This window comes from Propithecus coquereli, unplaced genomic scaffold (assembly GCF_000956105.1).
Source record: "Propithecus coquereli isolate 6110/MARCELLA unplaced genomic scaffold, Pcoq_1.0 Scaffold423, whole genome shotgun sequence".
Classification (NCBI taxonomy): domain Eukaryota; kingdom Metazoa; phylum Chordata; class Mammalia; order Primates; family Indriidae; genus Propithecus; species Propithecus coquereli.
The window spans coordinates 263,043-274,459 of NW_012149986.1; positions in this window are offsets into that span (position 1 = coordinate 263,043).

Sequence of the window (11,417 nt, forward strand, 5' to 3'; positions counted from 1 at the left end):
ACATGAACATGAAAAAAAAAAAAAAAAAATCCTTAATAAAATATTAGCAAATAGAATTCAACAATATCTTTTTAAAAATTATACACCATGACTGAGTAGAGTTGATTCCAAGAATGTAAGCCTGGTTTGATATTTGAAAATCAATCAATGTAATCCACCATATTAACAGCTTAAAGAGGAAAAAATCACATGATCATATCAGTTGAGGCAGAAAAAGCTTTTGATAACATTTAATACCCATTAATGACAGAAACTCACAGAAAAAAGAAAAGAACTAATTCAATTTGATAAAAAGCATCGACAAAAAACATACAGCTAATACTATACTTGATAATAAAAATGTCCCTTTAAGATCAGGGACAGGGAAAGAGAATGCCAACTCTCACCAGTCTTATTCAACATAATGCTAAAAGTTCTATGCAACGCATAAGGCAAGAAAAAGAAATCAAAAGCATACAGATCAGGGCCGGGCGGGGTGGCTCACGCCTGTAATCCTAGCACTCTGGGAGGCCGAGGTGGGCGGATTGTTTGAGCTCAGGAGTTCGAAACCAGCCTGAGCAAGAGCGAGACCCCGTCTCTACTAAAATTAGACAGAAATTAATTGGACAACTAAAAATATATAGAAAAAAATTATCCGGGCATGGTGGCACATGCCTGTAGTCCCAGCTACTCGGGAGGCTGAGGCAGAAGGATCGGTTGAGCCCAGGAGTTTGAGGTTGCTGTGAGCTAGGATGACGCCACGGCACTCTAGCCCGGGCAACACAGTGAGGCTGTCTCAAAAAAAAAAAAAAAAAAAAGCATACAGATCAGAAAGGAAGAAATAAAACTGTCCCTATTTGCAGATAACATAATTCTCATATGTAGGAAATCCCAAGGTATTTTTTTTAAAAACTTCCTAGAATTAATATAAAAGTCAATTGTATTTCTACATACTAACAATGAACTTGTAGACATCAAAATTAAAAATAGAAGTCAGGCACTGTGGCTCACACCTGTAATCCCAGCACTTAGGGAGGCCAAGGCAGGAGGATCCCTTAAGCCTAGGAGCTTGAGGCTGCAGTGAGCTATGATTGCACCACCGTGCCCCAGCCTGGGCCACCAAGGGAGACCATATCTCTGAAAAAAAACAAACCCTCCAAATTAAAAATACAATGCCATTTAAAATCACTCAAAAATACATAGGTATAAATATAACAAATATGTACATGTAGTTTGTATGCTAAAAACTACACAATTTTGAGGAAAGGCAGTGAAGATCTAAATAAATGAAGAGATTGATAGATTAGAAGATTGACCATAGTAAAAACAGCAACTGTCCCCAAGTTGATTTACAGGTATATGCAAGTCCTATCAAAATCCCAGCACGATTATTTGTAGATACAGACAAGATCATTCTAAAATGTATATGGAAAGGCAAAGGAACTAGAATAGCTAAAGCAATTTTGAGAAAGAATAAAGTAGGAGCAATCAGGTTACTTGATTTCAAGACTTGTAGCTACCATAATCAAGACTGTGGGGTATTGGTAGAGGAATAGACACATATAGATGAACAGAATATAACGTAACAGAGACCCAGAAATAGACCCACATAAATATACCCAACTGATTGGGCAAAAGCAATTCACCAAAGGAAAGATATGTCTTTAACAGATGGTACCGAAACAATTGGACATCCATAAGCAAAAAAATAAATCTCAACCTAAGTCTCATGCCTTACAGAAAAATTCATTCAAATGAATCACAAGCTTAAATATAAAATGTAAAACTATAAAACATTTAGAAACAGATCATAGGAGAAAATCTTCAGGATCTAGGGCAAGACAGAGTTCTTAGACTTAGTACCAAAAGCATGATCCATTAAGGGAAAAATTGATTAATTGGTGTATCAGTCTCTTAGAGCTGCCATAACAAATGCCACACTATAGATGGCTTAAAACAACAGAAATGTATTCTTTCACAGTTCTGGAGGCTTGATGTCTAGAATCAAGGTTCAAAGGGCCATGCTTCCTTTGAAGGCTCAAAGGAAGAATCCTTCCTTACATCTTATAGCCTCTGGTTGTTGCTATTAATCCTTGGCTTTCCTAGGTTTGTAGACATAGCACTCCAATCTCTGCCTTTGTCTTCACATGGTATTCTCCCTGTGTGTGTCTCTGAATCCCTCTCTTCCTCAAGAGACACCAGTCATCAGATATGTACAACCTTATCTTAACTTGATTCTATCTGCAAAGACCCTATTTCCAAATAAGGTCATATTCATAGGTGTCGGGGGTTAGGATTTCAACATATATTAATATTTTCGAGGGACACAAATCAATCCATACAGTTAGACCTCATCAAAATTAAACACTTTTCATTTGTGAAAGATCCTATTAAGAGGATGAAAAGACACACTACAGAGTGGGAGAAAATATTTGCAAGCCACATATTTAACAAAAGACTAGTACATAGAATATATAAAGAACTCTCAAAACTCAACAATAAAAAAACCAAACAATCCAATTATAAAATGAATAAAAGTCTTCAAGAGATATTTCACCACCAATGGCAAACAACACATGAAAAGACACTGTGATGATTAATTTTATGTGTCAACTTGGCTGGACCATGTTATGGGCTGAGTGTCCCTCTCCCCCATTCACATGTTGAAGTCCTAACCTCCAGTACCTCAGAATGTGACTGGATTTGGAGACTTTAAGAGATGATCAAGTTAAAACAAGGCCTCAGGGTGGGTCCTAATCCAATGTGATTGGTGGCCTTGTAAAAAAGGAGATTTGGACTCGCAAAGAGACATTAGGGATGTGTGTGCGCAGAGAGAGACAGTGAGACAAGGACACAGTGAGAAAGTGCTCATCCGCAAGCCAGGAAGAGAGGCCTGACAAGAAAACAAACCTGTCAATGTCTACATCTTGGACTTCTACCCTCCAGAACTGTGAGAAAATAAATTTCTATTGGTTAAGCCACCCAGGCTGTGGCATTTTTTTAATGATAGCCCAAGCTGACTAATATACCACCATGTCCAGATGTTACCAAATATGCAGGCTTGAGGGCTATCTGGTTACATCTGTCACTCCACTGATGGCCAGGGTGGATTGGCTGATCTGGCTGCCTCGGCAGGTGTTCCGTTCCTCCCTCCCCACGGCTCCGTGCGTGTCCCTCCCAGAGCTGCATGCTCAGTTGATCAAAAGGACAATCTTCCCTGCTAGAGGAGGATGGTTCTTTGGTCAGGGGTGTATAAGTACCTAAGCTCTCTTGGTAGGACCTTCAAACAAGCTCTCAGGGCCCATTTGTAGAAGAAAATGAGACTCCAGACACATCCAAATAAGGCACTGTGTGTGGTAGTCTGTCTTTAAAAACTAAAACTAAAATTTAAAAATTATAAATATGCAATGAAGTAGGAAAATATACCTCATGACTAATAGGAAAAATTATCAATAGAGACAGATCCAGAAATGAAAGAGATGTTAGAATCAACAGACAGGGATGTTAAAACACCCGTTAGAAATATTCTCCTAATGTTCAAGAAGTCAGAGAGAAGCATATATACATACATAAAAAGAGATGTGGAACATACAAAAAAGACCCAAAAGGAACTTTAAGAAATGAAGAATACAATGTCTGAGATAAAAAATGCACTGGATAGGATCAACAGCATCTTAGACAATGCAGAAGAAAAGACTAGTGGACTTGAAGATCAAGCAATAGAAATCATCCAGAATGAAACACAGAGACAAAGACTCAGAAAAATAAGCATAAAAATGAATCAGTGGCTGTGTAGGATAGGTGGAAAGAGAAAAGACAAAAAAATATTTGAAGAAATAATGGCCAGAATTTTTCAAGTTTGATGAAATCTATAAACCCACAGTTCAAACTAACAAACAACAGCAAACCCCAACAACCCCAAGCAGAAAGCACAGCAAGAAAATCACATCAAAGGCACATCACAATGAAATTGGTCAACACGGGTGATGAAGAGAAAACTTCCATGCAGCCAGAAAGCAAAGGATGCAGACAAGAATGTCAAAGGGAGGAGCTTGGGGTCAAAGGGATGCTTCTCTCTCCTCCATCCTCCTCCTGGACCCAACTCACAGATGGCTCCTATGAGGGACAAACGGGAATGCAAAAGGGATAAGAACCACTCCCTGACTGCCAAGTCAATTTTTCTGATCTGGCAGGTAAGGAGGATGTTACCTTTTCCCCTCGTTCTGCATGTGTGTGTGTGTGTGTGTGTGTGTGTGTGTGTGTGTGTGTGTCTCCCCAAACTGTATTGAAGAGATTCCTGCTCAGAGGACCTTTGAATTTGTCCCTGTAGAGTCAGACAGAAGCTCAGGGAAACACTGAACCCAAGAGAAGTTGTTTAAATATCTTAAGAGCCAAAAAAAAAAAAAGACAAAAATTCTCAACCTAAGGAGGTTAGTCACTATCTTAAATGGGAGGCAATGGAATGCAACGGAATCCTCAGAGGTGAGAATTAGGTAATATGTAACGTGAGGCATCAGAGCATGGACTGGAAGACCCCCTGGCCTACCAATATGTCCCATGGGAAGGCCCCTCCCTGAAACATTCATGTGTGATCACACGATTGTGTCTTTGTTGTGTAAATGTGTTTTAATCCAAGAAGATTTAAAAATAATTGTAGTCCTGATGAAGTACATCAAACACATAATATTAACATTTTCCGATTAAAGAATAGCCATCTACACTTGATATTTCAAGTAATTTTAAAATTTAAGAGATTTTGGGCTCCATAGTCTTATCATTTCAGTTTATATTGTGCCATTAAATAGCTGATTAGACATTTTTATTTTAAAGAAATTTTACTCTTTGTAAACACTGTCAGACCATTCAAAAGAATTTACAAATTATTAATTTGTGAAGATTGCTGACTCCTTGGGAAAATTTTGTTTGCTAATCAAACAAAGGAAGTTCTTGCAGAGGAAATCAAATACATTATAAAATGTTTAAGGGCACTTAAGCTGTAAAAGTCCCTCCTTAAAATTTATTTAAAAGACTCACTAGTTACACAAATAGAATAATAACAATTATAAGTTTAACTTAAAGAAGAACTAGGATTTTACATTCTTTTTCTTTTTTTCAGCCTTTCTGAAAGTGGGATTTTACATTTTTGAATTCTATCATTTTAAATTTGTAACTTGGATAAAGCAAATATTGATTTCAAAAACAAAGTCTGCCCCCACAGAGTAGCCTGAGTATGTAGAAAGAGCTTCTCTCAAGGACGTCCAAAAATGGACTTTGAAATGAACAAACTTTCCCATCAAAAGAAGTACTCTGTAGGTCAACAGCGGCTGTCTCTAAACCGCGAAGGGGCAGAGGGAACTGATTTTTTATATTTCTGGTATCATTTTTATCTTTTACAACAAATATGTATCGCCTGTGTAATAAACAAAACAAATTCCATTGTCCCTCCTTTCCTCCCCAGGATGTCTCCAAAGTTCAGCAAGCCAAGTTGTTCCTTCGCAGTGGCGGGGGGCAGGGACCCAGAACAACCTCCTCCCGCTGTGGAGTGGGCTGATTCCCTGGAGTACGGGCGGTGAGTAAGGGTCATTATGCAGTGATTTGCCTTTTATTGCTCCAAGAAGGGCTTCCAGGGGTCAGTGACATTTGTCCTTGAGACTCAGAATCCATTGCTCAGGAGACTGACAAATTCTTCGTCTAAGGCTCCTCCCGCCATTGATGCAGCTTAATCATTAGCACAGGTCTCCACAGGCACTCTAGCCAGGTGGCTCCCTCTGTGCCTGTGCTGTGACGCATCTGTGAAGTATCCATTGATGTTACCATGCTAATCCCAAGATCTCCTAGTTCCTGGGCAGGAACTCCCAGTCCCCAACTCACTCCCAACTCACATGTCTACGGCAGTGACTTCTAAATTGCGTGATTTGAGGGAAAAGAATGTTGACGTATTTAATTTAATTGACATCTGAGGCAGAGAAAACCAACTAAGCTTTGCCGTTTTTTCATATATGGATTAACTTTAATTACCCCCACCCCCACCACACACATTAGAAGTACATTCACATGTGGGGATGCATGCTCAATAGGTTCTTAACTGCCAGATCAAACACATTTGGAATTCATCTCCGTACAACATTCCAACGCTCCTCCCTCAAAGGAGGGTTGATCAGAAGACTGAAGATTACAGACAAAATTCTTGGCTTTTGGTTCATAAAATAGGCTTCTGAGATTTCAAGGCAGAGATTTTAGTTTGAGACAACAATGTTTTGAAGTCTGCAATGTCTGTTTGAGACTCAAATACCAAATCCCTGCAGATATATTTACTTTGGGGATATGGAAAGAATAGATGAGACTAGCTCTGCCCTGCCCTCCTGTGATAAAGAAGCCATCCTCACCTAGCAGAAGATTTGTAATACTATGAAAGGTAGAGGGCTTTGGCTCAGGGTTTGAGAGTGATCATTCCTGGTGGGAGGCCTCTCTGGCCTTTGGCTGCCATTGTCTGGGAGTTAGTGTCTTGGCTGAGTCTCAGATGGTGTCAGTTCAGTCCTGGCCTGGCCGCAACTCTCTAAGTACTATCCAGGATGTGTACTATCTGCTGGAATGCCAAGGCTCCGCTGCCTGTGCCCCAGGCCTAGCACTCCCCTGTGGCTGGGTGCTTATCATGCCCGTACTTACTAAAGTCTGGAGATGACCCAGCCTTGGAAGAAAGCGGTGAAAATAACCACCCCCCAGGGTCATTGTTTGAAAGCACTGTGGCTTCACAGATTTAATCTATTCTGTAACAGGTTGATTATTTCTAATTTTCATACCAGAGAAGTGAGCACTTATACTTTTATGTTCTTAGGGCAAATCTGGCCAGGGTTGGTCTTTGTACCATAACCTCCTAAGCAAGTATGCAAGCACCCACAAACAAGCGCACACACACACACAGAAACAGACATTCTCAAACACAGATGCACATATAGAACTAGTAACCCTTTGGAAAACTTGTCTTGTGTTTTCAGGAAGTCATCTGTGGACTGACTACATAGATTAATATTTAAACTTGATAGAAAATGAAAGTGGAAGATTTTGAATATTTGACAAGGTAAGATATATTAAAAACCTGTGAAAATGCTAAAAAGACAAAGTAAAAATTAATCTTTTCCAATACTTAAAGTTATATTCTATAATTTTAAGTTTTTAAGCAACAAAAAATGTTTCTGAACATGAGAGGGAAAAAATGCATTATCTCAGTATAGGGATGACCTTTCTAAACAGAGTAAAAAATTAAGAAGCAGGCTGGGCACGGTGGCTCACGCCTGTAATCCTAGCATTCTGGGAGGCCAAGGCGAGCAGATCGTTTGAGGTCAGGAGCTCGAGACCAGCCTGAGCAAGAGCGAGACCCCGTCTCTACTAAAATTAGAAAGAAATTAATTGGACAACTAAAATATAGAAAAAATTAGCCAGGCATGGTGGCGCATGCCTATAATCCCAGCTACTAGGGAGGCTGAGGCAGGAGGATCGCTTGAGCCCAGGAGTTTGAGGTTGCTGTGAGCTAGGATGACGCCATGGCACTCTAGCCCGGGCAACACAGTGAGACTCTGTCTCAAAAAAAAAAAAAAATTATTTTACAGAGTTTGGTCTTTTTTCCGTTGACAAGATTGGTGCCCAGATGTGGGGCTCAGAGAAGACTCAGGACCACCGAAGGAGCAGCCCAAACTCGGCTCCAGGTACTGGCATGGCCCTTTTGGGCTCTCCGACTCCAAGCTTCTCCTTGGGCGGAACTGGTAAGTCCTCCTGAGCTCCCGACCTCCCGTTTTTGGTTGATGGTCTTGGCTTGCTGTGAGTTGCTTCTTTTCCTAGGAATTGTTGTTTGGGATCCTAACTGAGATTTGGAGGTGCATTCCAAAGGGTCTTCTCCATTGTCTTTTTATCCTAAAATTAATCTCAATTGGCTTTTCTGTGCATTTTTGAACGAGGAAACTGAACTGTCTTGTTCGTAGATAAATGAGAGACTGAGTTCCTCAGCTCCGAAGAGAAGGGCATCTTACTCCTCCCAGCCTCGGCAGCCCTGGGTGACCGGGGTCCTGAGTGGGAGTTGCCGGGGCACAAGTGGCCCTATAGGGACCCCCCCAGCAAATTAATTAAAAGAAGGCTCGTCTGGGAAACGCACATAAGAGCTGATCACTCGGCGTTTTGAGCCCTCCCAGAGGTACTAGACCCCCAAGAGAGAAACTGAGACACGTAAGAGGGTGGGACCGACTCAGTGGTGAAACACTGAGGAGCCCCACCCGCAATCAGCACACTCTGATCCATGACACCAAACCCTGTATTACAGTTCGGTTGCTTCTTTTAAAGAAAAATGGGAAATCCTTTAAAAATGAGGAAAGACAAGGAGAATCAGCCCCATTGGGCACCCCAGTTGGTTTGTGGTACCTCTACTTGCAAGTATTTGTGTAAATGAAGACGTTCCAAAGGCATGCCAAGTTTTTCTAGGGCTCCAGCTGGTTATAGCTAATTCTTGTGCACAAGTTTTTACAAAGGGGCAAATTACATCAAGGAAAATTCAGAGCTCAAATGGTTGACCTACCACTATAGAGTTAAAATGTCTCAAGCTATTTCTCTTCTTTTCTGGTTACTCTAAAACCTGCTAACTTTCTCTGTGAATGTTAAGATAACTCATTGTTTATGGTATTTGCAATTGAAAGGCTACTGGAGATCCTGCAGCCAGTTCTAGCTAAAATGCAAACATTGAAAACTCATTTTGAACTGAAGGAAAAGGGATAAAGGTTTTTTTTAAAAAAAAAATCAAACTGCTGTGGAAACTGCTTTACCCAAAACTTTGATCTACAGGCCTAATTAGGTTACCTATCAGGGCAAGTAAAGTTTGCCATGCCAACAAGTTCCAGTTTCATCAGAGGAAATTTGGATCCAGCTGTCTTTTACAGACTGGTGAGTTTGTGTTACCATCCCATGGCTACACTTCTAGGGTAAAATCTATCAGAACTTTATGTGCATGTATGTGTATGAGAGAGTGTATATGTTTAGGTATGTTTTGTGTCTGTCCATGTATTACATGTTTGAGCTTACATGGTTCTGGACTGTCTTAAAATTAAGGGAGTCCTCATAAATTAAACCCAAATGGTTCACGTGAATTTAGTAATCTTTGGTAAATAAGCTGGGTTATTATTAAAAAATAAAAAGATGTTATTAATAAAGTAATAGTAAAAATGTTTTCAAATTTTCAGCATACATTTGTTTTTGCCTGGGTTTTACTGGACATTCTTATGTTCTTGAGGTGTCAAGATTTGACACAAAGGTTATAAAAATATAAACTCAAAGATGAAATAATGTGTGATTTTTGATAAGTAAAGTAAATTTAATATTTGGTCTAATGATAATCACTAAATCTGAGTTACCAACAAAAATACCTATGCGTTTAACTTTAAGGTAAAAATGCAAATGTGCCTAAGTGTGAGCAAATTAGAATAAATAAAACACCAAGTAGAGCACACACACACACACAAAAAAAAAACCAAACTTATGGTCAAAGGTTTATGAAAATATTTTGGTTTTGGTCTTTTAACGCTAACTACAGATATAGTTTACTTCCACTGATTCAATGTCTGTAAAGAGGTACACAAAATGTGTTTCTAACTCACTATCATCCAATGTTAACAGTACTGTCAGGGATTCAAAGTTGTCCTAGAAGTTGTAGTTAGAAGAACTTAAATTGGAAACTTTAGTTTTCCCTTGGTCTTGTCCATTTTTGTCCTACTCTTTACAAGCTAGCCGGTTGTGTGTACATTATGTTGCTGTAACAAAGTTTTTGCCTAGGAAAAAATTTCGAAATTATTAATTTTTGTGTAGTAATTTATTTTAAGATAAAAAGTGAATGATGGTTAAAATCCAAGAGAATCTCAAAATAGTCTTACTCTTTAAATATTGCATATACTCCAGTTTACACCCCCCCCCCAAAAAAATTCTTTCGAGACTATTTAGATTATTTTTAAAACAGCTTAACCTTAATCCTCATGTAAAAAGCATATTACCACTTGTATCATTGTTTGGGGTGCTAAGGATTGGCACAGAAGGTTTTCTTTTCTTTCTCTCCAGTCTATAGTCAGATGATCTTATGTTAATGGGATTCAGAAAACTAACTTAAAATGAAGGCTTCAGAAGCAAAAATTTTTTGACTTTGCCTTGTCTGCCTGCCTCTTGTAGAAATTCTTCCCTGAAGCTAGCCATAAAAACCAGAATCCCTCTACCCAAGGCAGGTCATAAAGGCCAGAACACCTTTTTTCTGAAAGCTAGCCATAAATTATTATATGTAAAATGGCCATAAAGTAATTATCTGACCTACTTTGTTTTTACTTTGTTTTTTACTTTGTAAAACCCTATTCCAGAAAGGGCCTTGCCCTGCACCCAGAAGAAAGGAATGCACACTCAGAGAGACCAAAAAGAATCTAAATATAAAAGCCATGTTGGATTCTGCCACTCAGCCTGTTGGAATTAGCTTATACGCCTTTTGTCCAATCATATTTCTACACAGCTGTCCATACTTTAAACATAAAAAAAAAATGGACAATTTCCCCTGCATCTTTGAGTGTTCATTCTGAAGGTGTCCATGTGTAAGTTTTAATTCTTTCTCCTATTAATCCTATTAATCTTCATGTCAGTAAATTTTGAGCAAGTCTTTATGGGAACAGTGGCCTTTGCTCCCAAACCTTGGGGGTCAGGGACGCTTTGAACCCTATGATGTCAATAGATTTTGTTTTGGAAGGATCTAATTAATAAATACCTTTAAACAGGATATTCTAAAATGTCTACTATGTTTATAAAATATAGAAGCGATGTTATATTTGTTTAAAATAACAAGTCTTATTTAAATACTTATTTGTTTTTCTTGGTAAGATTTATGAATTTAAAAAACAGTAATTAAAACTATTTTTATCTCTGTTCTGTGTTACATATCTAATTTACAGGGTATAAAAATGGTTAACAGAAAAGTAACTTAAACTAATAGCTGGAATCTAAGTGAACTGCTAAGATAAATTAAATAAGATAAAGTAGGTAAATATAAATGAAATACGTACAAATGAAGTTTTCATATAATTTAAAATCTTAAAGTCATTATGTTAAGTTAAAAGATAATCAAAATGTCTGGGTCATTTATAAGGTGAAATACTAAAACATTAGTTCTTAAACATAAGTTTAAGCTCATACTTTAATATCTTATTTTTAAATTTAGGAATGCTAATAAAATTGGTGACTAACAGTTCAAAGTTACTATAACTTTCTAGGTTTTTCTAAGAGTTGACATTATGATTAGTATATGTAATTAAAACTTCTAGATAAAAGGAAAACAATTCTATGCGAAAAATTTTTAATAAAAATGTTATAAGACATAAGTATTAGCTCTGTTAAGATATTTTGTCTAATTTATTGGTTTTTTTTTTTTTTTT